This window comes from Triturus cristatus, chromosome 6, assembly GCF_964204655.1.
Source record: "Triturus cristatus chromosome 6, aTriCri1.1, whole genome shotgun sequence".
NCBI classification, from domain to species: domain Eukaryota; kingdom Metazoa; phylum Chordata; class Amphibia; order Caudata; family Salamandridae; genus Triturus; species Triturus cristatus.
Window position 1 is genome coordinate 1,560,407,361 of NC_140589.1, and position 24,941 is coordinate 1,560,432,301.

General features: G+C 44.0%; 1 long non-coding RNA gene across 1 annotated transcript in view; it reads left to right on the top strand.

Moving 5' to 3' along the window:
- Positions 1-19,224: 19,224 nt before the first annotated feature.
- Positions 19,225-24,941, top strand: part of LOC146821664 (uncharacterized) — a 38,416-nt gene continuing 32,699 nt past the window's right edge. Inside the window, exon 1 of the long non-coding RNA XR_014963191.1 lies at positions 19,225-19,369. This is a non-coding gene — a long non-coding RNA (uncharacterized LOC146821664). The remainder of the gene's footprint in view (positions 19,370-24,941) is intronic.

Consider the following 24,941-nt stretch of genomic DNA (forward strand, 5'->3'; position numbering starts at 1 on the left):
GCTAAAAACAATATTTCTTACCTTAAATCAATATCCTTAACCACGATATTCTTGCTGTCGATATTCCTGATCCACGATATTATTGACTCGATATTTTGTACTAGATATTCTGTCTCTGCACCATAATCCACCTGCCTGAGTAGGGCCCTATCCTTATATGCCAAATGCATCTCAGTTAGCGCCACAAAATGTGATTTATAATATACAATCTCCTCTTGGACCAATTGTCGCTCAACAAGTGCATTAATCCCTGACACATTCCAACACATACATTGAATCTGGGCCATCTTAGCCATCTATACAGTATAAAAATATCTGTATTCCCATATCTTGATATTCCAGTACAAGCTTTGCATATCCGTTGTTAAATTTAGCATACATCCTGTATGAAACCCCTTGAATATGACCCGTTTCCCCCTCCCACTACCCCATCCCTCTGCAGATGAACCAAATTGCCATCAAAAGGCACTCAGTAATACCCAACTTGATCCAATCCCCCACCACACCCGACAACCCACTAAGAACAACCCACCCCCCCATGTCCTAAGAAAAGAACCACCTCAATCTGGGGCAGTTGATTAAAAAACAAGCCCAAGGAGAGCCCCCTGCCTGCCCACTCACCACCCAGGCAACATTGGTACAGTCAACATGATTAAAAAGTAGTTAGTTATGTTATTTGAATATGTAAATGGGATAAGCTGTGTAATGAAGTGGATTATTAGTTGAGGGGGGTAGGCAACAACCACTATGCTTATAAGGGTGAAGGACAAAAGTCACTAAAATAACCTGTGCTTAACCCGCTGGTAGGCTAGCACAAAAGCTGTCAGGCTTAATTTAATGGTAAGGTGTAAAGTATTTATCCAGCACACAAACTGTTATAAAGTGAAAACACAACATAAGAAAAATCCCAAACCTATGTATAAAAATAGAGTAAAGTTTAATAAATAAAATGATACCAGATTGACAAAATTTCAAACTACAGAGCGGTAGATGTACATTTTTTATCTTTGTGTGAAATCTAGTGCCTAATAAACCAAAATGCCAACTGCAGGTATCTAGTCATGGAAACGGGTTGAAGTCAAAAGTTAAGGTCAACTGCGAGCTAGCATGGGTCTGATACAAGAGGTTGACTGGACCCAGTATGCTTACCTTCGGACTTTGGCAAGGCAGCAGTCTCTGTCCGATGAGGAGTCGTCCACACTAGGAATCCAATAGGAGGAAGTCTTGGTAAAATCATTGATGAGGGCGTGAAAAAGTTTTGATTGGAAAAGCTGAATTTCCAGGCCAAGGATGTAATAGTCATCCGTGATGGGGAGTTGGCCGTCCGAGTCTGGTAAAGGTTTCTACCTTTGCACTTCAACAACTTTTTGGAAGTTAAAAATCTCCAGCGGTACAAAGATGCAGGCAGTATTTAAAGAGGCTCCATGAGGCCTAAAACATTGCCAGGAGGTCCCACTGGACAGGATTTGATGTTGTGAAGGTCAGGATGACCTGCGATGCACCTTGGGCAGATTGGATGGCAGGTAGGTCCCGCTCCTCTGTCAGTTCTCTGGGATGCTGTTGTTGGGTAATTTTCTAAGTCCTATCTTTTGGAGAAGTACCACAAACACCACTACCAAGGGTTCAAAACCTTGGGAGCACCACTTGGGTGTTAGGACTCCCTACAGCAGAGGACGACAGCAACAGGGGTCAAGGCCTCAGGAGCTTATGTCTCTGTATCTCACACAGGAGACTCGCTTAAAACAAGAAAATGCTAACTTTCTAAAAGTGGAATTTTCAGCATTGTGACTTAAAATCCATCTTTACCATTAAACAGGATTTTAAATTATAATTCATATGAGTCTAAACATGCCATCTCTAGCTGCTCCCAATCCATAATTAGCACTTATTGCATGTAATAAGGTAACCCATGTTAGTTAATGGGCGAGATGGTCCTTACAGTAGTGAAAAGTGTCTTCAGCAGTTTTTCAATGCCAGGACATGTAAAACTTGAACCAGTGTGTCCAATCTTTAAATACTATGCACCCTACACTATGAGCCTTTAAGACCCACCTTAGGGGTGACATATGTGTTAGAAAGGAAAGTTTAGACCTGGCACAAAGTTTATTTTGCCAGGTCGGAATGGCAGTTTAAACTGCACTACAGGCTGCAGTGACAGGCCTTTGACATGTTTTCAAACACTACTTCAGTGGGTGGCATAGTTAGTGCTGAAGGCCCATTTGTAGCATTTAATTGACAGAGCTTGGGTACATGTAGTACCATATACTAGGGACTTACAAGTAAATTAATTGTGCCAATCATGTGTAGGCCAATTTTACCTTGTTTAATAGAGAAGACACAAGCACTGTAACACTGGATAACAGTGGTAAAGTGCACAGAGTACTAAAGCCAACAAAACAAATTCAAAAAATGAAAAGGAGTGAAGTCAAAAGATTTGGGGGATACCATGCCAAGGAAATATTTATCAGCACCTGGGCAACACCACACAAACAATAACACTTTGCCCCTACTTATATCCATACTTTTTTCTCATTTAGGGCCTCATGTAGGTAGCGAAATACCGGTCGGTAACGGCCGATTTTCGGTAAATATGCCGTTACCGACCGGTATTCAGACAAGTGAGATGTAGGAGTCCAAAAACCACTTGTCGGTAAATATGAGGCGGTAAATACCGATTCATAGTTACCGAATTCCAAAATACCGATTCATGTTTACCGAATACATAATTAACGAATCGGTAAATATGAAGTGGTAAATATGAAGTGGTAAAAATTTAAAATGACATGTAGGAGCAGGCGGTAATTAAGAAATCCAGGAAAATCGGTAAATAAGAGTCGGTAATTAACACGGATTGAAAGCAGGTGGTAACCATCAACAATGCACATAAGCAATCCCAAAATGCAACAGCGTGGACAACATGGCCGCCATGTACGTCATTGCAAGGCGCCTACGTCTACAGGCAGCAGGACTGAGGGTGTGGCGACGGGAGGAACAAATCTACAGACAGCGCATCACACTATTACAGCTGACTGATGCAGAGATACATGAGAGGTACAGGCTACACCCCGAAACCATCATGGACCTGATAAGGGACCTGCACCCACTCCTGGACCAGCCAACAAGAAGGGCGCACGCCATACCACCACATGTGCAGGTGCTCTGCAGCCTACATCTACTGGCATCCGGCAGTTATCAGGTGGTGATAGCTGTGGTGGGTGGTGTATCCCAGAGTTGCCTGTCCCGTTTCTTCAGGAAGTTCCTGGATGCCATGATGCAGAGAATGCACCACTACATAAGCTTCCCAAACACACAGGCTGCACTGCAGAAAACAAAAACAGACTTTTATCACATGGCACAGTTCCCCCATGTCATCGGCTGTATTGATGGTACACACATCCCAATCTGTCCACCAGCTGATACAGAGCACATCTACAGGAACAGGAAGTCCACCCACTCCATCAATGTGCAGGTGATCTGTGATGCAGGGAACATCATCACAGATATTGTTGCAAAGTTTCCTGGGAGCACCCACGACTCATACATCTTCCAGAATAGTGGGATCTACACACGACTGAGTGCCGGCGAATTCGGAGAGGGATACCTGCTGGGTAAGTAACAGTGACGCCCCTTGAAACCTGCAAATCAGAGTGTATAGAGGCATGTAACTGATGGTTCCCTCTTACTCATCCAGGCGACAGTGCATATGCATGCCGTTCATTCATCCTCACTCCCTACCTACACCCAGCAACCCAGAGTGAGAGACGATACAACGTGGCCCACAAAACAACACGCAATGTGGTGGAGCGCACGTTTGGACTACTGAAGAGCAGGTTCCGCTGCCTCCACAAGAGCGGAGGCGCATGCCAGTACAAACCCATCACCTGCTGCAAGATTATTGCCACTTGTGCAATGCTGCACAACCTTGCCACGAAAAAAGGTACAGATGTGGAACTAACATATGTTGAGGACAACGAGGATGAGTCAGGCCAGCCAGAGGGCAGCGCAGCTAGAGTGCCAACTGCAATCGATGGGAGAGAGAGACGGGCAGAGATCACATGCAACTATTTCTGAGTAAGTGAGGGGACACAGCGAGTTGTGAGAAGTCATGACGTAGTTTAATGTGGCACCACGCCATGAACACATGAACAGGCCAATCTGGCAATATACCATCTATACAAGGAGTATGTCCAGGGTTACGTCACCCAATGGGAAGTGGCTAAGCAGGGCCACATCAATGTTTGCGCATACGCGCTGCAGTGGTGGATTGCACGGCCTGTGCATCCTCACTAGAGCCAACCCCAAGCCGCCTGCTGCTCCTGCGTGCTTCTGGGACGGGGGGTGTGATGCTGCTGCTGGTGTCGATGCGCTCCGCAGCATCCCCTGCAGCAGTTGTCGACGCCTGACTAGTCAATAGCACCCCTAGTGCACTTGTCACCTGCACCATCCCCCGAGACAGGTCGCTGCAGCACTGTGTTAGGCCCTCCTGCATCGTCACAGAGCGCCGGCAAAGTAGGGAAGTCGCAGTTGCCAGACGGTGGAGTGCCCTGCTGGTAGTGTCCCTTCTCTGGCGTTCCCGGCGCCGTGCTTCGATGTCAGCATCTAATTTGCTGCACAACTGCTGGATTGACTGGGACATGTCCCGAATGCCCGCAGCCATGCCGCCAATGTTTGTGTCCATGTTGACTAAGCTTGTCTTCATCACCCGCATGTGCCTCTGGACTGACATAACTGCCTTTGATTGCAGGCGCTGTTGCTTCAACATTTGGCCCTCGAGCCCCAAGAAGACACCATGGCCGTCAGTGGGTGCTGGTGGACTCTGGACACGCGACCTGCGGCGCCCTCTTGCTCCCGTCTGTGCTGCCTGTGGGGTGTGGGGCACAGTGGGATGGCTCCCTTCCTGGTGCCCGGTGCGGTCTTCTGGGCCCATGCTGTCGTCTGACGAGGTGTCGAAGGCTCGTAGCCTGGCTGCTGGACGCCTCCTCATTCTCACACCTGCAAGCGGAGATGTGGCCGGTGATTCGAACATGAGTGGCGATGCTGGCTGTGGTTGTGGTGATGCTGGCTCTCGGTGAGGTGATGCTGGCTCTGTGTGCGGCGAGGCTGGATGTGTTGGTGGTGCGGCTGCCAGTGGGCCTGCTCCCTGGTCTGAACTCGTGCTGGCTAGAGGTGATTTTTGTGGCAGGTGTGCCGTCTCCCCTGCAGCATGCCCTGTACTGCATGATGTCACATCTGTGGACAGAAAAACAACATTGGCTCAGTGTCCCCGAAGGGCTGCATTGCAAGCGTCACAATAAATCATTTCACATTCCAATCTGTCCTCTGTCTCCTTGTGCCTCGAGTGCGTGACATGCCCTGTTGCCCTGTGACATTTACGTCATGGTTAGTGTTGCCCTGACTACATCTCCCGGAATGCATTGCCTGTCTGCACTGACACGTGTGGACTGCAGTGTGATTCTCGTTTCACAATGGGGGATGTGGGATAGGGGTAGGGGGGGCTACATTGCTGTGCTTTCGTCTTACCTTGGTGTGTTGCGGCTCTGGCAGAGCTGTCGGCGTCCCCAAGACCCACGACGCTCTCTTGCTCGATTGTGGCCGCCACCAGCTCCTCCAGTTCGGTGAGGGCAGGTGCCCTGTTGGTTCCACCTCCGGTCTGGCTGGCCTCCTTCTGGATGTCGCCCATCTTCCTCTTGGTCACAATCCTCAGGTCATACCAGCGCTTTTTGAGGACCTCAATGTCCCTGTGGGTCACTCCCACAGCATTGACCTGCGCCTGGATGGCCAGCCATATGTTGCGCTTTTCGGCCTCAGGCACTTGCAGGGATTGCCTCCCAAACAGCTTCTGGTGCTGCTTCACCACCTCCTCCACCAGCACCTGGAGTTCCTTGGGGCTGAATTTGAGCTTCCTCCTCCTTTCCCCTCCGTCTTTCTGTGTTCTCTGGCTGGACATGCTGTTCGTTTCCCGCTCGCACATGCAACTGCTCCCTGCCTCTCCTCTGCACTCCAAGCCTCTCCAGGGTCGGCTAATTATGTACACCTGCCTGGGTGTGGCCACGTCGGCTAATTGTGTACACCTGCCTGGGTGTGGGCAGTTCCTGGTTGGGTGGGCTGTCGTTGCACAGGATTAGCTGTTTCGTCAAGTCATGTGATGTTATTTACCGAATCCGTACATACCGATTCGGTATTTTCCGATTCGGTGGATACCACCTCGGTATTTTCCGAATCGGTAGATACCACCTCGGTATTTTCCGATTCGGTAATTATCACCTCGGTATTTACCGATTCGGTGAATTCCGATTCGTATTTACCGAATGTTACCGAATCGGTAACTGTTACCGAATTTTTACCTACATATAACTTACCGATTCTAATTTACCGATTCGGTACGGCTCGGTATTTAAGAACCGGTAAAATTTATTTACCTACATGAGGCCCTTAGACTCTTGTCACATCAAAAGTGGACCAGAGTTATATTCCTAACAAAGGATACTGCTCAGGGCCATTCCTACTTGCCTAGTGCTTCCATGGCTGGAATTGCCAGGCTTGCAGATAACAAACCTGATAATGCCCGCCCTGGAGACACCAGTCCCGGGCCTTGTTTGGTGCAGCAGGGGCTATGAAACACCTGACCTGCACTCTTCCCGCACAACGGTGAGAGTAGCAAATGTTCCCCCATCTCTCACCCCATCTGGTCTTCCGTTGCTCTGCCTATTTACCCCAGCAGCATGGCCTTCAAATTAGCCCATGAATAAACCATAACTTGTGATCCACGTATTTTGGGGCGAAATATGCGGAACACGTAATGAGGTGCTTATTCTCAACCGCAGGTATCTCCAATGCAGGACCATGAAGTCCACATCCATGCCAGACTTTCCAAAATAGCAAGTGACTGTAAATAGGTTCCATTTGAATTCACTATTCACTGTATCTTACATTGATATCCTGATTTTATTACAAGACCGGAGGCTACCATATGCAATATACTTCTACTGCAGCTCCAACAAGCAACATTTAAAGAACATTAATACAGCATAAACATTTAGAATGTTAGAATGTTCTCGAAGAGGTATATCCACTGCACAGGCCTATCTTCCTCTTGTATTAGCTGCTCCTCAACAAGATAAGTATACCTTTACCTAATCCTGTTGTACTATACTTTAACAATTGTCTTTTTTAACTAAAATGATCTACTTAACCCTTTAACTGGTTATATTATTATTATATTTGCATGATATGCATTTTCTTGCCTTTTTAGAATTAATACCCTGAAAAATTCAACTCTGTTACTTGTTTATTTTATACAATATCAATTTACTGATTTATTCGTTTTGTACTATCCGCCTTCCAATTTACGGTTGGCTTAGGTGCCTATTAGCGTAACAAACTACAGCGTTAACTGAATATGTAAAGTGAACTTAAAGACTGTTGTTTTACTAGTTAATATCAGTTTTCTTTTTTGGAAAACACGAGCGCCAGCTTCTCTTAAGACAGCCTCATCCATTTTTTTCTTGCTATGAGGCCTTACCCAGTCTCCCTGACACCGCGAGGTCCCAACCAATGACACCGCAGCTTCACAAGACGCCATTGCGTCCCTCTAAGCACCCGTCCTATGTCAACAAGGAGGATACCTTAGTCCTACCTTCCTGTTGACCTCCTCTTGCTGTGTAACCTTGGCAACAGCGAGCCAGTAATGTGTACACTGCAGCGAGTGACCGCGGGCAGCAGATAAGACGCTCGCTACTGAAATCAAACAAATTGAGTTTAACTCTTTGACCACACCTAGTGTTTTTTGCTATAACACCAGAAAAATAATTTAAACTGTCTAGATCAACAGAACATTTGTGAACAACACTTGAAATAGCCTTACTCAAACCTCTTTAAAGGTTTATAAATATTTATATGTATTTAAATTCACTCTATATTTTTATATATTTAAAAACTGGCTATAATAAAAAAAGATTAACAAGATATCAATTTAAATAATTAATTATGTTTCCCCCTTTTTCAGTGGAAATGGCTAATACCCAGAACCAAGCAGACCCTGGGCTTTTGAGGGATAACATTAGAAAATTCTTACAAGAGGAACTAAGATCCTCTGTTAAAGAGGCGGTGGACACCACAATTTCTAAGAGAAAGAGGGGATTGCCCACAGAAGACAATTATTATTCTCTCTCTGATGAAGAACCCACCTCTACCTCTAAACACCAAAAAGGTGGAAAAGTTTCCCAAAAAAGGAAACATACAGAGAAGGCACTTGATCATGCCTATGGCACTGGCAGCCCCCGGGCTGCAATATACAATGGTGCTCTAAGCAGCACAAGAGAGGATAGCCACCTGAACTGTGCACAGAGAAAATTTGCCCTCAGCGGCATGAAAAGAACGAGTGACCGTATTGGTACAATAGATCCTAGAGATAACTTCAATTCATCGGCAGCCAATGCTACCTACGATTTGGACATAGATGAGTTCATCTTTGATCCACAAGACAAATTTGACTTATTTGATGATATATAGGAGGACACAGCCCAACCCTCCACCCATAGGGCTGAGTGGTGGCCACTGGACCACGTCTCAAAATACCTAAGCAATTGGGTAAGGAAACCTCTAGATAAAGATACACAAAATCTTCTTCAAAATGAATGCCCAAGACTCTCCACTGGGGACAAAGTATGTAACACACCTAACTTAGATCCCAAACTAATTACCTTTCCAGTAAAATTCGGGAAAGATCCTAGAAAAGGTATTGAGAAATGCCTTAAAAAACTCTCAAGACAAGCTCCTAGATATCCTTGGCCCATTCACACTTTACCTGGATATGGTGGATATGGTGAAAGACACCAGGGGGAAGAACATCCCCAGTAATACCAAACTCCTAAGAGGATGGGTGCAAAGGGCATTATACATGTCAGGTAATGCCAACGACAACCTAATTATGGAAATACACAAAACAGTGCTAAGTTTGCGGATCTAACTTCCAAGGAAGACATGGGTGACACTAAGGAAGGTTTATTAAAACACTGGGCAATTACATTTCCACTTTCACAGCCTTCAGTAAAGCCCAATCCAATATGTGCAGAGTTTTTGGCTCGCATTCCCTTTTTGGATGGGTTGATAGGAAGGGACTGGCAGTCAGCCGTGAAACCTTTAGGTCCCAGTTCTATCCTCAGGAACATTGAACCCCTGAACTATGGGAGAGGTTACCACCAGAACTCTAGTTTTTACCCTCAAAGGGGAGAACCCCTAGAAACTCTGGGGGAAGAGCTAGACCTTCAACCCAAGGAGATCAAGGTGAGCAACATTTCTTCTTCAACCTTAAAGATAGGGGGAAGACTAAGAGAGTTTACCCACAACTACAAAATGGGAACTCAGGACACTTGCATATTGGAAACAGTTACAGGATTCAAAACATTTTGGGGGGAGATTCCATACCAATTAAACAAACTCAAATAATCACTCTTAGAGACAAAAAAAATGACTCATAGATGTAGAGGTGATACAGATGCTAGACAAAGGAGCTTTAAGATTTGTGAAAAGTCAGGAAAAGACACAAGGGTTTGTAAGTACAATCATTCTAGTAAAGAGAAAAGATAAGAGCTTGTGACCAGTCATACACCTGAGAGACCTGAACAAATTCTTAGTTTACAGACATTTCAAAATGGAGGGTATACACTTCTTGAGGCACATACTTCAGGCCAAGGATTGGTTAGTGAAACTGGACCTCAAAGACGCCTACTTTACGCTTCCCATGAACAAAGACAGCCAAATTTATCTCTGCTTCACATGCTCTATCAATTTATTTGCCTCCCCTTTGGTCCGTCTTCGGCCCCCTGGTGTTCACAAAAGCACTCCACACAGTAGTTACTTACCTCAGGGAAAGAGTAGTGCAGCTAATAAAATACCTAGACAACATCCTCATCATGTCACAGGACATACTTGAAGTTCAGAAACACTTTCTTTTGACAGTGAAACTCTAAGAAAAACTAGGATTTCTTATAAATACAGAGAGTCAGGGATGATCCCTACTCAATGGAATAGATTTCCTGGGCTTTCAAGTAGACTTCACTCTATCCCAACTAATTTTACCACTTCATTCGTGGGGCAAGAACAAAGCTTATGCATTTCCCCCCTTCTCCCTGATTCAGGGAGTTCTGCGGAAAGTGAGAGTAGAATCTAGCAGTATTATCCTAGTGACTCCCTTCTGGAGGTCCCAGGAGTGATGGAGCTAGCCACAGATATTCCTTACCTAATTCCAGTATCCTTAGGCCTCCTTAGGCCTCCTTCGGGTCCCAGACGGAGAGGAACACCCTTTGGTTCTAGAGGAGAAAATGAACCTTCTTGTCTGGGGGTTCTCAGGGGACCTAATATATACTCAGACCTTTCATCAGAAGCTAAAAGCTTATTTGATGAATCTTGTGCCCCAGGAACCAGAAAAAGATATAGGGGTCTCTGGAAAAAGTGGTTCAGTTGGAGCATGGAGAGAAATTTGAATCCTGTGGAGGTCCCAGTACAACACATGGCCAATTATAAAGCAACTCTATTTGATTCTGGCCTCTCTTGTAGGACAATTAATTGTTATAGATCTGCAGTTTCCTCTCGGCACGCTGTAGTGAATAACCTAGCTATTGGTAGCACTCCTCTAATCAAAAGAGTAATGAAGGGTGTAAGGCTAAAAAGACCTTCCAAAGCACAGTATGAATCCATGTGGGATGTCAGTTTAATATTCAAGCTTTTTATATCTTGGCAAGATAATACTTTCCTTTCCCTTAAACAGATACCCATGAAACTTGCCACAATACTTTGCTTAATTTCTTTTAAACGAGGTTCAGATATAAAGGTACTTGAATTTTCTAACAGATTCTATTCCAAGGATGGTGTACACTTTGACATTTGGAAAAGAACAAAAGCCATGTCTGATTCCGTATTTTATCCCTTTTTCCATGACTGTGAAAAGCTATGGGGCCTATTAGGATTGCGGGCGGACTTTCGTCCGCCCGCCACCCTAGCGGTGCTGGGACCGGCCACCAGTGGTGCGGCGGTCCCGCACCAGCAATTAGGATGCCACCGTGGCGGTGGCATCCCCTATTCCCAGCCGCCACAATGCTGGTAATGCACATCATTCATTGGCATGCACAAGGTGACAGGCACCGCGCGGTGCCTGACACTTTGTCTGTGCCAATGCCCCATGTGCGCCCCCACCCCACCAGCTACCTGGGGGCCCGCTACGGGCCCCCATAGGCAAAGACTGCATGCCTTTCAGGCACATCTCCACCTGCATGCTAATATGGATGGCGGTGTCTTGCAGACACCACCATCATATTACATTCCTTTTCCGCCCGGTCTCCTGTGAGACCGGCGGAAAACCAGCGGACGGCCTTTCCATCCGCCGGGGTCCCCCCCACCATCATAATATGGCGGGGGGAAATGGGAGGCAGGCGGAGAATAATGGCGGGCGGATCGCCACCGCCATACGGGTGGTGGCGGTCCACCCACCATTATAATAGACCCCTATGTGTGGTAAGATATATGAATGTGTACGAAAGTAAGATATCAGAATTTAGAGCAAATTATGTTAATCAACTCCTCCTATCCTATGTCAAACCCCATAGACCAGTTTTAACAGCAACACTAGCTAGATGGCTACATACGGTAATGAGTGAATCAGGCATAGACCTCTCAAGATTTCGAGCTCACTCTTCTAGAGTAGCAATGCCTAGTAACGTATTTTGATCAGAAGGCTCCCTAACAAATTCTTAGAACAGCTGATTGGTCAAATGCAAACACTTTTGCAACTTTTTACTTAAGATCAATAGAGCATGTTAGCAATATAGGTCTTGATGGCTTTAAACATGCATAATGGAAGCCTCCGGTCTTGTAATGAAATGATGATTCTCCAATCATTATGCATTTCTTAGACTTCTGGTTCAGGATTTATTGGTGTCTAACCTTTTCTGCATCCTATTTGATTTTGAACTTTATAGTCTGACTAATTCTCAGTCCAGATTAACTTTACTGTGTAACTTTTCTCTCCCTTTTAGTTAACCCCTTTCCTGCTAGGCCTCCCCCCCCCCACCCCGCCCCCCCACATGCTAAGCCTTTTTTTGGCTATTTGGGATAGTTCTTGCCTAGGCCCTGTAACATTTTGACCACATAAGGTATCTATGCCAAATTTGTGTCCTTTTCTTCCAACATCATGAGGATTCTAAAGGTACCCAGGGTTTGTGGATCCCCCTGGAGGGGACCCAGAAATTAGCCAAAATATTGCAATTTCTTTTTTTTTAATGGGAAAAAGTGTTTCAGATGAAGTCGTCTGGTTTTCTCCCTGCAAATGGTTTCAAAAAGGGGTTGTGGTGCTGCAGTCGCCATTTTACCAGTTTTTAGGGACAAGCAGACTTTTGTCAGAAAACCAAAATATTTTACACAGTTTTGCCATTTTTCTGGGACATTTGCCTATTTTTGCTATTTTTTGTGCTTTCAACCTCCTTCCAGTTAATGGTAGAAATGGGTATGATAGCAATAATGGATCCTAGAAAGCTATACATTTTAGAAAAGTAGACACAATTCTGAATTCTGCATGGGGTCATTTGTGTAGATCCTTCAAGGTTTCTTTATAGAGACTAAGGGGTCAATTAGGATGTAGGGCAGATCGCCACCGTCCGCATGGCGGAGGTGATACACCCTACAGCCTTCCCCGCCCGCCACCCATTTACCCCCCGCCATATTAGTATGGCGCGGGAACCGCGGCGGATGGGAAGACCGTCCTCCGCTTTTCCGCCAAAGGGTTTAATATGGTGGCGGTGCCTGCTAGACACCGCCATCCATATTAGCATGGGGGCAGAAACATGCCTTTCCGTGGTGGCGTTGCCGCCATGGATAGGCATGCGGAATTCTCTTCCGGGGCCCATTGCGGGCCCCCAGGGTATTGGGACGGTGGGGGATGCACATGGGGGTACCCCCCTGCATTGTCATGGAAATGGTGGGAGGCACCTCGCGGTGCCTGTCACCTTGTGCATGACAATGCACACAGTGCATTCCCAGCATTGTGGCCGGCAGTGCTGTGAGCACCGCCCGCCACAATGCTGGGAATGGAGGATGCCACCGCCACCGTGGCGGTGGCATCCTAATCGCCAGTGCGGGACCGCCGAACCACTGGCGGCCGGTCCCATCACCGCTAGGGTGGCGGGCAGACTAAAGTCCACCCGTCATCCTAATGGGCCTCTATCAGTTGAATATAGGAAAAATTGCAAATTAGTTGAATAAAATAGCCATTTGTTTCAACGTTTTCACCTGTACCTTCTTTTAATTATGACAGCTGTTTGAAAACAATATACCGTTACATCTGCTGGACCTTTCTGGCTGTGGGAATATATAGGATTGTACTTGACCCACTCATGCGAGTGAGGTATCATTTTTATCAGGAGACCTGGGGGAACACTTTGTGGTTCCACATAGATTCCAGAACTTTCCCAGACAGAAATTTGAGAAAAAAAAAAAAATTCTGCTAAAATTGAGGTTTGCAGGGGATTCTGGGTAGAGAAATGTTGGGGGATCCATGCAAGCTATACCTTCCTGGACTGAGATGCTCCCCTTTCTACTGATACCTTTCCTGTCTTTCTACGTGCTCAGGGGGCTGAGATAGCCCCCTGAGCAAGTAGAAAACGAAACTGAAATGAGCCTCTTGGCTAATATCAGTTTCAGTTTCACTGAAATTAGGTCAGCGCGACATGCGCGCTGATCGTCATTTCAGGGAAATCAGAGGGGCCTTGGGAGCAGGGGAAGCTCTTCCCCAGCTCCCGAGGCTGTTGGGGGGGTGGGGGGGGGAGGTAAAGGGAATCCCTCTGGTGCCTGCACCAGAGGTATTTCCTGTGTCATGGAGTCGGACGCGCGGGAGCTGTCCGACGCACATGACCACTTATGCATCTGACGGCTCCCGCGCATCCGACAATCAGAAGGGGTTAATACCCTGTAGGATTCAGAAAAGAAACAAGGTGGATTGTCAAATTCCCTATACTTACAACCGGAAGTGGATAAATGATTTCTGGTGCGTTCACAGCTAAAAGAGGAAGATAAGCCTGCATACTGTATATTTATACCTTTTCGAGAACATTCTAAATGTTTATGATGTATTAATGTTCTTTAAAGGGCTGCATGTTGGGGCAGCAACAAAAGTGTATTGCATAATGTTAGCCTCTGTTGTCAAGATTCTCTCTGCATAATAATTGGAGAATCATCATTCTCTAGTCAGATGCATTACTACATACATGCACACCTACATACATACACAAGCAACAGGTAATATACGTTTATTTGAATAAGTCTGACGTTTAAAAGTCCGGTAGCAGGATCGGCTGGCTCGTTCCTCCTTTAATTCGAGGAATTGTTTGAAATTAAAATTGGGGTGGGGTCGTGGCAACTAGGCATCATCCTCTTAGAACTGCGACGAAAACAGAGAAATCCGCTTATTTGATGTCTTCAACACTAGGGAAAAGCCTTTAACAGTGACGAATTCTCTGCAGAAGACTAGAAAAAAAATATAAGGTGATACTAACTGGTAACAAGTTTTTGTATTATGAATGTTGAAGTACTAAATGTCAAGCTAGAATCTATTGAGATGTGGTTCAGATATTACAAAATGACGTTCAACTATCTTTAACTACTTTGCATTGTAAGGCATTTTATCAGTAACATTTGGGCAATCCAGTTTCCTCACTGAAAAGGAGTGGGTTTAATGCAGATTTATGGGTGAAAGTCACATAGTATTGCACATTTTGTTGGTAGATATGTTCTGTACCGGCCCAGAAAATGTAAGCAGGCTCTCTCGCCCCTCATCAAATTGTCTGCTAGAATAGTGGTTCTCACCCTGTGTTCCGGGGACCCCTGGGGATCTACAATCTCTACTGAGGGGGTCGATTACAGCGTACAAAATTAATTGATATATTAACAGATAACAGGCCAGATGTACGACCCTAGTAAATTGCGACTCGCAATTTGCGCTCGATTGTGACTCGCAAAAAGCGACTCGCAATTTACTATGTGCAACAGTGTCAGAGACACTGACTGCGATTCCCAATGGGGTCGCAAAATGCAAGTGCCTCATTAATATTAATGAGCCTCGTGTTTTGCGACCCCATTGGGAATGGCTGGCCCTCCCAGGGATGGTGGCCAGCTGGGCTCAGCAGACCACCATGTCTGGGACTGCTTTTAAATAAAGCAGCTTTTGCTTTTTTAAATGCAGCCCATTTTCCTTAAAGGAAAACAGGATGCATTAAAAAAAATAAAAATGAAATGTTTTTGTTTCATTTTTAAAGGGAAGGCACTGGTCCCTGGGACCACTCCCTGCTCTTGAAAAATATTTTTGCATGCATTTGCAAAGGGGAAGGGGTCCCCTGGCCTTCCCATTTGCAAATGCATTACCACCTTCTTGAAGTAGGTGGTAATTGCGAGTGTTTTGCGACCGTATTGCGGTTGCAAAACATTGGTACATGGGTTAGAGAGTCGCTATTAGGAAGGGAACGCCCCTTCCAAATAGCGAGTCTCTAAACACTTTTTTGCGAGTTGAAATTCATTTGCAACTCTCAAAATTGTGTTAGTACATGGCCATACCAATTTTAGCATGCGCAAATGGATCGCTAACCCATTTGCGCATGCTAAAATTGGTCGTACATCTGGCCCGACGTGTATATTACTTAAGAAGCAAAATTTACAATTGAACATTTTAAAACATTCTGAAAATGTAAAGAAATCTGAATTTGGAGGCTAAAAATTAAGTGAGTATCCTCAGATTGATTCGTAGGAGTAGTGCAAGTGTATCAAACAGAATATAGTATGAACAGTGAGTGGCCTCATTTGCATTTGGAGAAGCTCAAACCTTTCATTAAAATCAATATTAGATTTTCTTTCAATATTTGTTTGTGAATTAAATTAAATATTTAATAATTTGTGTATTTATTTGCTAAATGTTTGTTTCTGTATTTTTTGAATGCTTAGGCCTTAGTTCGGCTACTTCTAGTATTGACTTAATGGTCCCTGGATACCAGTAATGATTAACTGGGGGCCCATAGAAGTCAAAAGGTTAAGAACCATTGTGCTAGAACACATCTGCATACAAATAGGTTAAATGATGACAGCTTTTTTGCTGGTCTGGATAGAAAGAGCTTTCACTGTCTGCCAGAGCTCATGTTAAAAAGAGAATTAAAAACAATAAAGAATTTGGTTCCACATCAATTTTGAACCTTCCTCTTATGGACACTTGAATGCACAGCAATTTTATCAGTTCGCTTATCAAGTATCTTGCAGTGCATGTGTGGTGAGGTGTCCATGCACTGTAATTAACACTGAAGCATTGTCTTAATATATATTTACTGCCCTTCTTCCCGGAAGAAACTATCTCTCCTACCTTCAGGTCGCACCAGCACAAAGAACTGCAGCAGCAGGTCATATGGCGTGTGTCAGTAGAATTATAGCAGTAAGGAGAATTATTATTGCCCAGCTCCATCAGCACTAAACATCAAAGGATCGAAGCTGTATTGAGCATCAATTGCTGGAAATATCAAGGGGCAACAGTAGCCTGTGTCAGTAATTAGTATCTATGGTCCCTAGTAGCAGTGAGAATCATAGACACCAGACACTTATAGAAACAAAATTGGCCCATGAAGTAATGCCCCTCCGTGGCCCAGTCGTCAATGAGCATCAATGGAGACACTCGAGTGCACAATTTAAGATGGCCATCTCCCACAGAGTACCATTGAGCTCATTTTTATCAATGATTTATTTTACCTATCGAAAGGCCACAGGGACACAAAATGCCTTTTTAAACTTATGTTTTTTACCTCTTAATCCTGTAGCAGCCTGTGGTGCCTTTTGTTCAGCTTGGTGGTAATTGTAGTGGCGACGTGAGCTTGAAGTCTGCACTGAGGCTCTCTCCTGTGTACTGATGAATTTCCAGTCACAGGGGGTGGAATCCTTACAGGAAAGGGCACATCTTCAGCCTTAGATCCTTTCTGTTTTTGTTATAGCTACCCAAGAGATTGCCAGTGGTAAAACAAATTGCAAGCATTTCTCCCATCACCTTTTGTGTGTTTCATGTACTATCCTAAGTGCATGGGTATACTCAGAGGTGGGTCCCATGCTGACTGTCAGTGGAACCCACTTGTCTTCCACTGATTAGCAGATAGCTAGGTAACCAGGGTGAAACTGGTCCTTGGTTGCTTGTGAACCATTTCGGGGAGGCCTTGCAGTTCAGGCTGGACTGTTCCCATGAGGGTCAAGACTGATTTGCATATAGCTGGGTCCAAAATTAGGTGCCATAGTGAACAAAAGAACTATGGGTTAGAATACTACCCCAACGATTGCTAGTGGTTAAATAAATTGCAAGCATTCCTCCCATCACCTTTTGTGAGTTTCATATAGCTGCTGCACCTGTGTTAAAATAAGGGTTGGTCTTATCATCTTCAGTTTTTTGAACCCTTGGTACATTTATGTTAATTGTTCTTATCTATACGGTCCATTGGCTACAGATTTGATTGAATATGGATAGCAAAATTACTTCTTCTAACACTAATAAACAAATAATATTTCCACTACCATGTCTTTCTTGGTACCCTCTTTGCAGTTGTGCACAGAAAACCCGAATTACTGTTATCTGCACTAATGCTTCTTCTCCAGCAGCCTACAGTGGGTCAAGTAAGAAAGGAACAGCTGAACTATTCTGTAATTGCTAGGGCACTGGCCTGATATTTCTTCTCCTGATTAAGTTTACCTGATGTTATCAAAATTTAGATTTCAAACTAGACACCTGCCACATGCCTGGGGCAGGGGGTATATATCAATGGGGTAACCCGAATACTACCGAACTCGGGTAGAACTGCAGTACAGTAAAAAAGCAGTCACAGTAGCGATAATTTCACTAGAAGCTAATAAACATTCACGGCATCACCATCACATGTCTACAACAAATGCAATTTATTTTTTTAGACATCAATAAATTGTCGGAGACATCACAATTGTCTATACATTTGAAAACACTGTCCTCAGAAGGAGGAGAAGAAGAGAAGTGCTCAAGAGGAATGTGTGTTTGTGAGGTTTGCAGAAAAGGAAATATAATGTGCCATTTGTACACTTTGACACAGCCAAGGGTCTAAGGACCTTAGGACAGCACTTATGGCCAAGACTCACTCCAGAGCCACAATCAGGGTCCAGGGAAGGTCCAGCTGGATGTGCCGACTCGACAGTTGTAGAAAATGTCCCTTATAGCTTGTGTCCCTGTAGCTTGAGGTCAGCGTTATGACCCCCGGTGTTGTGAAGTCACCCACCTGAAACTCCGTTTTGTTCCTTCTTCAATGCTTCTGATCCCCGAATCCCCGTGAAACCAGCCAGAGGCACAGAAATTGAGAAACCTGCGATTCCGTCTGATACCCAGGGGAAGGGGGGAATTGGAATGAGAGAAAGAGAGAGAGAGACTGGAATCTGGAGTCTGAATTCTAGAGCGACACCTATCCTTTTTCTCTCAGAGGTGGGACGACTGGAAATGCCAACACTAGTTTTCTTGCGTGGTATTCAGAATTCTCCTAAAAAATACAAACATACAAGCTAGATCTCTATTGAATCTACTTGCAAAATCTTTATAAACATTAACTATATATCCATACCAAATAGAAAAGATTCCCACTGTTCTAGTGCTTCTATTTTGCATCACCTTGTAGTGTCTTGGCTTTTCCTTAATAAAACAGGAACAAGCAATACAAATGGGTGAGAATATTCTGCTTGACAATATTAATCAATTTTGCAATACTCGCTTTATCATACCTGACTTGTTTTACGCTGTTGCTCTCAAAAGGGGTTCTAAAGAAAACAAACAAAAACAAAAAAAAATAAAACACAAATCATGTACATAACAAGCCTCCTTTCAGAAACCCGAATTCTGGTTTATTAATGAGTTCCCTTGCAAGCACACAGTGGGTTTCTTGAAGATTCTTTATAAACTATTAAATGTTTCTTTTAAAACAAAAGTATCTTCAGTTCTGAATTTAGTCTTCGTTTTTTCCCTTTTCTTTTAATTTCTCTGTTTTGTTTTACACAAAAAGTCAAGAGCTCTCTTACCGTCTTTCGCTGTGTTTAAGAAGCATTAACGGGTCTGAGAACGTAGTTGCCAAGCAACGATTTGTTGATTTGTAATCCTTTCTTTATTTTCTTTGTAGGAGGGAAGCTGGAGTTCCAAGGCCGGAAGGGAAGACTGCCAAGGGCCTTTCCTCAAAGGATCGGGAGGACGCAGAGGAGTTCGGAAGAGAGGCGCCGGGCGGGCTGAAAGCCGGCCGGAAGCCTCCAACCGGGAGCTACGCTGGAGGAAACAAGGATGCGATTCAGGAGAGAGGTCCCGGTAAGTTGAACAAAGGGTTTCGGTTCTGGAATCCAGATGGGGTTCAGGACCGGAGAAAAGCAGGACGGAGTCAGGAAGATACTTCTACTGGAAAGCGAAGCACCGGTGATTGGCGGGGCGGGGTTTAAATACCTGCTGGGTCTTGTCTTTCACGAGGCTGCTCCATGTGCGCACGTTTCCTTAATCGAAGCGGTTACAACGTGCTTCGAACAACGTGCTGGCCCACGTTTCCTTGATTTAAGACAGTTTACATGTGTTTCAAAAAAGGTGCAATGTCTGACAACAGTGAAATAATAACGTTACCGGAGGTCTTGAGACTAAACAAGCATTGGCCCAAACAAGTAAATTAAGGAATGTTTTTATATATTAATATCTTCCAAATTACTTAATGTACAATTCACAGTAAAACCTTATTGGACTGATGGTAACATGAACATTTCAGTTGGTTATCAATACTGAATTTAGGGTTTTTGTAACACCTGGAGTCCACTTCATTGTCCTGGGTACAAGAAAAAGAGCAGGTCCGGTCTTCTAGGCACTTCTTGGGCCTCAGGTCTCACACAGATCTTCCACAGGTCCAGTAGTGTTCTGAGGAGTGTACTTGCCACCACATTTTTACCCAGGCCCATCTTGTGGGTGTCTCCTGGCCCCTCTCTTACCACTTTTGCAGCACATCCTGTGTGCCTTCCAGCAAACGATCCCACGGAGCCCCTTTCCAACCTAAATCCAGGATGGCAAACCGCTTCTTCCCCTATGCAGAGTCTGTGTACCCACTCAGAGGTGTGGACAGGGAAATAAGCAACCCTTCATCTGTGGTCACTCTAAACTATATCTGGGGGCAACTCCTCTCCTACTGGGATTGGTGCCAGCCTGACTGGGGTAACAAAATGGACCTGCACAGGAGTCAACTAATATTTGCCTGGGACATTGTTGGCCTCTTTGAAATTCATCAAGCTCCTGAGCACAGCCCAAATGGCAAGAGAAAAAGCTCCCCACAAATTCGGACTGTGCAGCTGTTGCTGAAATCAGATATATTTCAGCTGCACATGGCATGTGCCATGTGGAAACATAATGAACCTGCCACGTGGTACTCAGCAGGTGAGTACCCAGCACACATTGCTAGTTGCTCATAAATAAACAGCTGTTTGAATCATTCTTTCGTGGCCATAATATGTCACTATTTTATTGTGTTAGTGTTGCGAAATTGTGATTATATGGGTTTGCTTTGGGCGATGCAGAAGCAGAACCTGTAGCTCTGGGCACCCTCCACCATGCACAAGCCCCCTGGGCAGCAGCCTCTTTAATCCCTATCATTTACTCCCTTCTCCATCACAATAGCACCCCTAGTAGCTAAAATAGACTAGAACTGAAGCCACCACTCTCCTTCTTTTCTATCAGACTAACAGCATCAGCACCAACAGAAGAACAGCACAGCAGCCTCTCTACCTCTCGGCACTATCCATCTTCTCCATCAGAGCAGCAGCCCCAGAGCAAACTTGGATAGAAGCCACAGATGCCACTCGCTGTCATTTCATCCAATATCAGAGTCAGGTGAACCTGAGTTATGAAGAGAAGAAAGGGAGGAAGGGTTTGCAACATGTACAGCTGAGTAAGCTCACTGGCTAAGAGATACCTTAATGTAGATAATAGTACTGCCAAATAACCACCAGATAAGCACGCCTCAGTAGTTAAAATAACTTATATTTATTCAGTCACTACAAGCTCTACTTAAACCCTCCTCAGTTACCTCACACCCTTGAATTTTCTTTGTTGAATCATAACGATACGCAAGTTGTGTAATTGTACCATCATCCCAAGGCTCTCCCAAAGTGTATTAAATAAATGAATGGGTGTGATACCAAATGTGGCTGGGGACAGCATAATGAAATGACGATAAAATTTATAAAGCACCACCACCACACTTAACTGATAGTAGAGCTTGAAGAAGAATGCTGCCAATTTTGCATTATCATGTCAGCAGGCAGCCAGAAACATTGAAAAAAATTGCTTATTTTGCAAACTTGTGTTGCTTAGCCTGCTGGCCTCTTCCATCAATGATGACACCCCTCTGGACGTGCCAGACATATCTAAGAACTTGACCTTTGTTCAAAATATTTCACTTCTCAGTTTTTTGGGGTAAGTTCTAGAGAAGCACGTCAATAAGCAAGTGCCTGAATTTCAGAAGCAGAATGATCTCCTTTGTCTTTCCCAGACAGGATTTCTTCCTCCACAGTTCTGAGTCAGCGTTCTTTGCTGTTGTTGAGGAACTCAAAATTACATATGGTCAATGCGGTACTGCAAATTTGATCTTATTGGATCTTAGTGCCACTTTTCACATGGTTTTCAACACAATCTTGCTTCAGAGGTCATGTAATTCAGGGGTGACACAATTTGTCTGGAAATGGCCTGCCTCTTTTCTGCAGAATTGGAGTATTCAGGTCCGTGCTACGCCCTTTGGCTCAGTCATCCTGTCTTTTAGGTGCAGAATACCCCAGGAATCCTCTTTAAGCCTGACCCTGTTCAATATCCATGTTCATCCTTTTGAAGACATTGTTCAGTCTTTTGGTTTTAATTTAGTTTCTTATGTGGACAACACCCAGTTGGGCATATCTCCGGCTCCAGAACAGCACTCAAAAGCAGCCCAGCTAAAGCTATGTCTCAAAGAAGTTGCCAAGTGGATATTGGATGGCTTACTGCTGTCAAAACATTGTGGTGGAAAATGGAAGTCATTATGGCAGGCAACCTGCTGGACTCTGAAATGCTGTCCAGACAACCTTGGACCTCAGCCTAATACAGTCATCAAACACCTAGGAATCTGACTGGACAACAAGTTGTCATTTGCGGTTCAGGTGGGAAAACTGGATGCAGTCTGTTTTGGCATTTTAAAATCTATTTGAAAGATCCTGGCTATCTTGCCAAACTCCAACCAAAGAACTATAGCCGAGATGATAGTCACATCTTGCCTTGACTATGGAAATTTATTAAATATGGGTATCTCTCAATCCACATTAAGAAGATTGCAGATTGTTCAAAATGCTGCAGCGTGACTTCTATTGTTGCATTGAAGCTCTCTAAGCCCCATTCTGTATTGGCTTCGCTGTCAAACTCCATTGGCTTTCTATTGAAAAAAAGAATACAGTTTAAAGCTTTAAGGTCATCTTTCCAACTCTTTAGAAAACAAGGCCTGAGCTTATTGCAACATTAGGTTCAGTCTTATATTCTAGCAATACCTCTAAGCAGTGATCCCCAGATACCTTAAAAGCAGAAGTGGTGGTCCATCCTTCTCCTTTCTTGCTTCTAAATGATGGAACTCTCTTTCATCTGTGCTTTGGAAGTACCCTAATGAACTCATTTTTAGGAGATTACATAAGACTTGGCAGCATCTGTGTAAAGATCATATCTGTCTTCTGTCTATCTGAGCACTGGGAGGCCCTCTGGGGATAGCCATGTGCTCATTGAATAACAATAGAATTTAAAATCTGTGTCCAAGGGCAATTATTCTCCAGAGAAGACGAAGGAGAATGACTTAAAGGGATATTCCTCTAGCTCTGATTTAACAGCGACCCCTTTATTGTATGATTATCAGGTGCTTGTCCCCTGAATAATGATCATATCATATTGGAATCCACGGAAGCATTACACACAATCTTGGCTTGGATACTTTCCCATCTTGATAAATCTGATTACACTTCTTTGATATTGACAGAAATATTAAAGGTTTTGACCAAAGATGCAGAGGAGTCTCAATTTAAGTAAAGCCCCACAAAAAAGAGGCTGCAGTCCAAACTGATAAGCCAAATTTCCCTATGGAGCATCTAAAAACAACTGAGCAAATTTTTTAAAGACACCAAAGAGATGTAGCAGTAGAATGCTAACACTAGAAACAAATACATACAAGGACCTGAGTCCAATTCCCAAGTAGAGACAACAAAGGAATCAAAAAGCCACAACAAAGAGAGAATTAAGAACAACATTAGGAAATGTAAAGGGGAAAAAAGGACAATATTAACAATAAAAGTAGTTTGTTCATTAAAGAGATGATATTAAGGCATTCATTAAAGGCATGATGTTATAACATTAGAGGCCTTGGCTGCATCCCCCAGGAGTCCAATTATCGCACTCCCATTATACCCATCATAGACCCAAGGTATATATATCCTATAATCTTCATCAAAAAATGAAAACCTCCTTAGGTCGATAAACTACTAAGAACAGCATGAGGAAATTATAAAAGATGAATTTCTAACAAGGGAGCATGGAGCATAAAAGTTGACCTTTGCCATGAAGCAAAAGGAGAGACTGATCTACTTATTGGTGTATCTCAAGTAATAATACAAGACTCTGACTATAAGCTACAAAAAATTAAGGAACCATCTCCTTCAATTGTAATGCCTCTATCATCCTCAGCATTGGATCCTCTTGTGGACTTTTTCTATTTGTCAAATGAAGGAGGCCAAAAGACCCCACGAGAAAGTACAAAAAAGTCTTGGTAAAATGGCACAGATAGGGATCTCAGATATGGAACTTTTTTTTTAGATTACATTAAGTTATTTTTGGAGGCAACCTTTCATACATAACTTAACAGACCATGGTTATTTGAGGTAGTGTTTGCTTTGTCCCTGATACCTTTGCATAACCCAAGGGTATGAAGTTTGTGAAGGCTATGACTTGTGGAGATCAGCTTGGCTCTCTTGTTCTTCAAATTACATTTACAACTAGTAACACACTGAGATTATTCATGAATAATGTCAATGACTTTCACATAATAGGGAAATAGACCCATCATCCTTAGGTGGGTTTTTCCCCAGATGTTTTTCTTTTTACCTCTTAGGAATCTGAGCACTTTTCCACTGCTAACCAGTGCTAAAGTGCACATGCTTCTCCCACAAACATGATGACATTGGTGTATAACTGACTGCCATATTTGATGTATGGGTAAGTCCCTTGTAAAGTGGAATATCATATACCCAGGGCATGGAATTCAAATGCTACTAGTTGGTCTGCAGCACTAATTGTGTCGCCCACATAAGTAGCCTTTCAAACTTGTCTCGGTCCTGCCACTGCAGTGCCTGTGTGTGCAGTTTACTGTCACTCGGCAATTTAAGCTACTTGCTGAGTCTTATACTCTCCTTTTATTACATATAAGTGACCCCTAAGGTAAGTCCTAAGTAGCCCTAAGGGCAGGGTGCCATGTAAATAAAACGTAGGACATGTGCGGCTATGTTTTACATGTCCTGGTAGTAACAAACAGCCTAGTTTATTTTTCACTACTGTGAGACTTACTCCTCTTATAAGCTAGCATTGGGAATTCCCTACTACACTTTTAAGCTACAATTCTTGACCAGAGAGGAGTAGCTTTTTCATGTTACATATGTTTGGAATGGATTGGTAATGATAAATCCTCTTTACTGGTGAATTCGGATTTAACATTGCTGTTTTGGAAATGGCACTTTTAGAACATGGATATTTCTCTACACTTACTGTTCTGTTTGTTGGACAGCCTGTCTTCAATACATGTGTAGGGTGGATGATAACTACACTTGTGCATTCCCTCTAGACAGCTACAACACAG